The sequence below is a fragment of the Dasypus novemcinctus genome, chromosome 10 (assembly GCF_030445035.2).
Source record: "Dasypus novemcinctus isolate mDasNov1 chromosome 10, mDasNov1.1.hap2, whole genome shotgun sequence".
Lineage (NCBI taxonomy): Eukaryota > Metazoa > Chordata > Mammalia > Cingulata > Dasypodidae > Dasypus > Dasypus novemcinctus.
The window spans coordinates 94,610,615-94,618,081 of record NC_080682.1 but is presented as its reverse complement, the minus strand read 5'-3'; the positions used below and the strand labels follow the sequence as shown (position 1 = coordinate 94,618,081).

The window sequence follows — 7,467 nt, the reverse complement described above, 5'->3', positions numbered from 1 at the left end:
AACTACTCCATATCATTGATGAAATAATCTTGTCTCTCTTAAAAGCATGTGGCTTAAATCTGCTGAAAAATTTTGCTGCTAAAATCTCAGGTGGAAACACACACACATACACAAGTACCTTTCGTATAGAAAGATTTGTGCATTAATATATTTCACCTGTCAGTAAAAAGTTTTTTCAACTTGGCACATCCTTTAAAGATATCCTTCATATTTGTATTTACTTGTTTCCCCAGATTTTACTTAACATTCAAATCATATTGGAAAAAAATGTGCAGTTTCCTTAACCCACATTCTCAGTTAATTCTCCAAAATCAACTACTTCGGGATGTTTGTCATTAGTGACTTGGCCACTCTACCTAACTGAAAATTATACAAACAGAACAAAAGCAATTCTCCTGACTACATCCAGTTACATTCCGGTGGTTCATTTCTTTGCTAATTTCATATCTCACTCATATTCTTACACTGTCTTTTTCTCCCCTTTTCTCTTTCAGGAATATAAGTCCACAAGATCATTAAACAGAAATACTGAGAGGAAATTACTACTGCATTACTTTCTCTAGAAAAACATTTATAATACTGTAGGGAATTGAAAACACTCATTGATTTAATATAATAGTAAATGATATAGATAGTGAAAAACTACTGATGTGGAAATTGAACACGTGAGTTGTCATGAACTTTGTTCCTGTAATATCCTGAATGTCTCTGGATAAAGTTTTAAATTTTTAGACTTTATTATTTCTTCAGTCTTCCAAAGATGTTTTATGTAAGAACATAATATCATCACCTCACCCTTAGCTCTTGTAATGTCTAGGATCCAGGAACAAAGAGATGCAAATTTTTTCTTTACTTCAGTACCTAGGAGCTCCAGAGCAAAAGTTTTGGATGTTTTAAAATTTAATGTGAGATAGACATGATAAATGAATCATTCTGGCAAAGGTTTCTAGAGAATGAAACTCAAGTAATGTCTTAAAAATATGTATAAAAGGAAAGCTATATATTCTTCTCACCACATTTCTCACTTTCAGTACTCAGGTAAGATATAAAGTAATTGAAGAATATCTAACATGGAATATGCTGACATGTAAACAAGCTGCTAAGTTGCAAATTTCAAGAAAACATTAAGTGAAAAATCAAAGGAATCAAGGAATCTGATGTTTATTTTATTTTGAAAGATGTGTACTGTTCACAAAGAAAAAAAAATATTAAAAATGTGAATTTTATGAGCAGAACATTTTGACCACGTGAATGCAGATCTGCTTGGTCTTCATACCATAGACAAGTGGATTGAGAAATGGAGGGACCAGCACATATATGCTAGAAAAGAGGATATGGATAAAAGGGGGAATATGAGAACCAAACCTATGTGTGAAGAAGGAGAAGAAGGCTAGGAGGTAGAATAGCAGGAAGACACAGATGTGAGCAATACAAGTATTGAATGCCTTGAACCTAGCTTCTTTCTGGGGCAAAGAAAAAACAGTGATAAATATTTGGATAAAAGACATAGTGATGAATGTGAGGTCAAACACTCCTACAGTGAAGGCCACAAACAAACCGTAGATCTTGTTGACCTGGACGTTTTCTGCAACTAGTTTCACAATGGCCATATGCTCACAGTAGGAGTGAGAGATGACAGTTGTTGATAAAATTGAAGCCGTCACTTTATCAGTACAAGGCACGGTGTTACAAGAACCACAGCCCTGAGTGTGATGACAGCTCCTATTTGAATGACCAGCTGGTGGGTGAAGATGGTGACATTTTGTAGAGGATAGCAGATGGCAACATATCTGTCCAGGGTCATAACAAGCAGGCCCTGCAATGTGTGAATAAACCACATTTGAAGCAGGCAGGAATCAAAATAGATCTCTGACATCTGGAACCAGAAGATTCCAAGCATCTTGGGCATTATGCTGCTATCAAGGGCAATATCAGTGGCTCCAAGCATGCCTAGAAAAATGTACATGGGCTCATGGAGGCTGCGCTCAGATTTGATAATGAACAGAAGCAAGGAATTTCCAACCAATGCAATGAGGTACATGGCACAGAATGGAATCCCAATCCAGCACTGCACAGACTCTAGCCCTGGGATCCCTACTAGTGTCAACACAGCAGGCATGAAGACTGTAATGGTGGAAATGAACATGTTTCCCTTGTTTCCCCTGTTGCAGTCAAATTTTTTTTTTTTTTTTTTTCCCGTCAGCAATGATATTGCTCTTCTATGTCTTATTTTTATTCAAAGTCAGGCTAGTGAGCAGGACTGTTTTGGTAAATTTGAGACCACATCTTTATTTTATTCATATTATTGATGGAAAAAGCAGATCCCTTAGACACATCTTTGCTTTCAGTGGTGGTATCCACAGTCACTGTGCCTTAAGAAGATGTTATGTGCATGGCAGGACAGCTGCCATTAGCACAGCAAAATCACCTAGGCACACCACAAATCTGTTAGCCTGAAGGTTAATTTCCTTCCAGACCTGTGAACAAGAAAAACTAGAGGTGTTCATTTTGCTTGGAAATTGCATTTAAACACATTTCAATGAACTTCTCCAAAATCACATTCCAGCTATTTCTTTTGTAATCTATTATTCCCAATTGTCTTTAGCCTAGGAATTGTCAGTCTGGAAATACAAATTTCCAAGCTCTGACCAATTGATATCCAAGTGTCTAACATATTTATAAGTCTATATCAGTAACTATTTATATCATCTGTATCTACTTACAATTAGAGATCCTTGAAATGAATGTAAAGGAAGAGGTCTCAGATAAAATATCTCAAAATAATTATTTTTGATGAGTTTGGGCCAGAGTACTTTGTTATATTTTAAATATTAATTTATACTGTACTTAATTTCACCTATAGTTCTAACAGAGCTCTTCTTAAAAATCTTGGTGTATTTAAAAGAGCAAATGTAGACAGTTGAAATACTTTAATCCATACTGCATAATGAAAAGAGCATAACAACCTCTAGATAGCAATGAATGACATATTGCAGTGTATGAGGCAAGAGGACTCATTTCTGGAGAACTGCATGATATGGAAAAGTAGGAAATGGCCAGCTAAGCCGGAATAGAAACTGTTTCTTATTTTAAACTTCAGAACTACCATTAGCCTAACATTTAGCCTATTTTGGCATATCAGTTTTAATGAGATACAGATATCTAGAAATATTGGATAATTTTGTGAGCATGGGCATAAGTAATTTTTCAAAAACAAAATTGTAGTTTTTTTTTTGTACAGTTATGTTTCCTTTATTAAAAGCAAATTGTTAATTTATACTCAAAATGTGAATTACACTTTGTTGAATCTCATTACCATTTCATCCATAGGTCTCTTTGGGGAAGTTACTTAAAAGAAGTCAAATATATAACTAGGCAGAGGACAATTCAGGGTAATTAGAAATGATTCAAAGGGTATGGGCAAAATGAAGAATCACTTTCAACTTTATTGATGAATGAATTTTCAAAAACTATGACTTGTGCCTTTCTCTAAAAGTCTTCTTTCCTAACTATAGCCACTTTTTAAAATTACATAATTAAATCAAGAAAGTCTATATATTAGAGGAATGTTTCAGCACTCTGAAGAATATAGGTGGGCTACTTCATTCTTTCTTTGACTCTCCAATAAATTGCTTTCTAATCATATCCATTAATTCCTTTGTCAAGTAAATACAGACTGAATGTCATCAATACAGCAGTAAGAAAGGAAGCAGCTTTGCTAATGCTGCTCAATTTCAAGTGAAATGATGAAGTCAGGAGAGGCTCTATTTTCTGAGGAAAGCTTTACCCACCAATTTTCATTTAGGATATTCTGTCAATTAAGTACCCTGATTTCCTCAGGCTTGTCCCCATGTTTAATTCTGTGACTTGCCCATCTACAAATCACTGACTCTTTCCAGGAGGAGCAAAGTTTTTCTTACAATTCGTGAGAATTGGAATAGGCATCCTTTAAGTGTTATCACAGTGTTTGACATATTCCAAAGAAAGAAGCTCACATGTGAGCCTCACCTGAATGCTACAATGAGCTTGGTGATAATTGGGAAAATTAATAGCAAATGAATACAGTCTTAATGGAAAGGATTGATTGTTATGGGGGAAGATGGCAATGAAAAATATAGGCGTGAAGTTGACATACTGAGTGAGGCTAATTCTATGTTTGTTGGGAGATATTTTTTCTTTTACCAGATTCATGAAGTATATTGTCCATTTTCATATATATTCTACTCATTATTCTTTTCTCCTTCTGGGGTTCCAGAATCATACCCATACTTTTTCCTTTCTGCAATGCGTCCTCTTTCTATTTGCATTCTCTGTAACAGTATTCAATAATCCCTTGAATTCAAAGGCATTTGATGGTGGAGCCATCTGCCAAACCTATACTCTGGACATTCTCTCAGGTAGCTCTTCAACCACTGCATACAAATACTCCTCCTCTTCCACAGGTCCCTCAGTCATGTTTGAGTGCTCACCCTCCATTAAAACTCATAGCAAGATCTCTGGCACTCTTAAAGTAGAAATTTATTTAGCATAAATTGGAGAACAAAACTGCTAACATCTGTTTTTATGTTCTTCAATGATTCTGTGGAGAAAGAGGAGGAGTTATGAACTCAGCATGGGAGATTTTTCTAGTCTCTCATCAGGACTCTCTGGGACTCAGCAGATTTTAAATCAGCCCTCATGGGTTTATCTCAAATCTCTGAAATAATTCCTATGTATACAGACATCTCCACACTCTCCCCTATTATCTTTCCCCACAGGCTAAAGGCACAGAAGTTTATGCACACAAGTTTTCCTCGAATAAGCTGAGTTCCCTTGTTGCACTTCTTGTTTGCAAGAATTCTAAAGCCACTTTAACACACACCTCTTTCCTATGAAAATTCCATTTTCTTCAAATCAGTATCTTTCCTAACTCTGTTTCTTCTTGGTATTTCTTTAAAGAATTCTGTTTCCACAAATACCCTCTTATAACAGTATTTGCCCTTTGGTCTCTAGAAGTATCCCTCTTTCCTGTTTTATTTTCTTGAAATCTTTTAGTGAAGTTAATAATATTCTGAGTGTGACAAATCCCAATAGACATGTCCAAGTCCTAGCATGTTGAGCTCTCTCCAGGTTGTTGTAATTTCTAGTAATAATTTCTCCAAACCACCCTTTATTTCTTCTTTTTTAATTTTTTTTTATTTTTATAGAAGTCTTAGATTACATAAATGCTACATAAAAATAGATATGTAAGGGATTCTCATATACCCCACTCCTCCCCTTCCCACAATTTCTCATATTAACAACATTCTTCATTGGTGCGGTACATTTGTTATAATTGATGAACCTATATTGAGGCTTTGCTACTAACCATAGACTACAGTTTACTTTACAGTTTACACTTTGTCCCACAAAATTTTTTAAGTTATGACAAAATATACAATGGCTTGTATCTATAACTGCAATGTCATGCAAAACAACAATATCCTGAAAGTGCCCCCATATTATACATATTCCCTCTCCTATCCCTCCAGACCTCTCTATCCTTCATTTCCTTCCCTCTTCTTTCCTTCCTTCCTGTCTTCCTTCAAAAGAAGAAATTATGCTGACAATATTATTGGACAAAAAATAAAGAAGCAAACTGTAGTCATAACACCTTCCTTAAATCAATTGCTCCATCCTCTTGCCTAGTTTGTAGCAAACACAAAGCAAGGAGCTGGTGGAGGCTGATGTATGGGATGCCTGTATTATGTTACGCATGTTTCTTTGGTAATTTCACAACTTTTACTATACACCTAATGTTTCTATGTGCTCAGGTATGAATGATATAGTTCAATAAAAAATATACTTATAAACAGAAAAAAATGATATCCAAATATGTGAGGTGAGATGGTAGTGAGTGATAAATTCTGAAAAATAACTAGTAACATAGGGAATTTTTGGGGCATTGAAATTGCTTTGAATGACATTGCAATGATGGATGCAGGGCATTATACAATTTGTCAAAACCTATAAAAATATGTATGCAAAGTGTAAACTATAATGTAAACTATTGACTATGCTTAGTAGCAATGCTGCAATATATATTCATCAATTGTAACAAATGTATCACATTAATGAAAGATGTTGTTAGTGGGTAAAAGTGTGGAAGGAGGCTGGGACTTCTCTCATATTTTCGATGTATCATTTATAGAATCTAAAGCTTCTTTAAAAATAAAATGAACTAATAAATATTTAACAAAAGAAGTAACTATGCATATGTTATATTTGCATGATATTTTCCTCTCTCATTTCTAGAGTTTTTAAAAATAACTTTAATGAAGTTTAAATACCATTGTAATGAATGTAACAAACACTCTTGATCTAGGGACATGATTGTGACTGAAATGAGAATTTAAGGGAGAAGTATCTTATCTATGTATGTATGTAATCAACTCAAAGTTATTTGATGAAATGTTGAAAGATAGACAATTTTAGGAAGTATACTTTCAATGGTGTGGGGTATTCAATAGATTTGAGGTAGAACAAAATAAGAAGCAGTTTCTCTGTGAGGGAAGAGGAGCAAGTGACTCAGAGGGAAGATCAGCTTCAGTGGTTCTTAAAGATCTTGTTCAGCTTATTTTTTATTCACAAAATAAAATTTAGACTCTTTATCATTTTGGTCCTTACGTCTATATATCTATTCATTTCCTTCAAATTTTGATGTTTCCCAAAACTAGAGATCTGGTTGCATTTGCCCTCAAACTTTGCAAACCACTCAGTAATTCCATCTATTCACAAGACTTGGTCAATTCACCTTGGTCATGCCATCTCCTATGACTCTATTCCCCAGTAAGGTTTTCTTTCACTGTGCCAGACACACAGGGTACATGTTTCATTATCATGACTTTATTTCATGATTTATATTATTTGAAAAGTTCTCCTGATCACTTTATTTATGTTTAGAAAGTTAAACCAATATTTTTTTCTACTTTATTAGTAATTTTATAAGCAGTTTCATGCATAGGTCAATACCTAACCATCTAGAGAATTTTGTGCTTAGTCCACTGAATATTACTATAGAGTCATAAAATCTAGTTAGTTCCTCCAAAATCCATAGATATATATTAATTGTCATGTATTAACCAGCACTATTAGTGTTCAGCTGTGTAAAATTGATTAGACCTAATTTCTTTCAATCTCAATTTCAATTGAGAGAATACCATTTAAAATTAGTATATAAAAAGTTTAAAACTTTAGATTTGATGAATTCAGTTGCATTTTTTATTGTTACTGTAGGCCCTAACATCAGAAAACAAATTTATTTTAGACAAGAGTTTTGCAACACAAGAAAATATGCCCCAGTTTCACAAGCTTTTCCAATTAATGTGCTTAGAACAATATTACCATGAATTTTAAATTGCATTACCTTTGCTAATCTACAGTAAAACCCTAGCCAAGATGGTGAAATTTACTTTCAAAGTTAGCATATCAAAATAATCAGATTAATAG

At 34.2% G+C, this 7,467-nt stretch overlaps 1 pseudogene; it reads right to left on the bottom strand.

The window, feature by feature from the left end:
• Positions 1-1,223: 1,223 nt before the first annotated feature.
• Positions 1,224-2,146, bottom strand: LOC101441601 (olfactory receptor 52A1-like; annotated as a pseudogene).
• Positions 2,147-7,467: the final 5,321 nt, after the last annotated feature.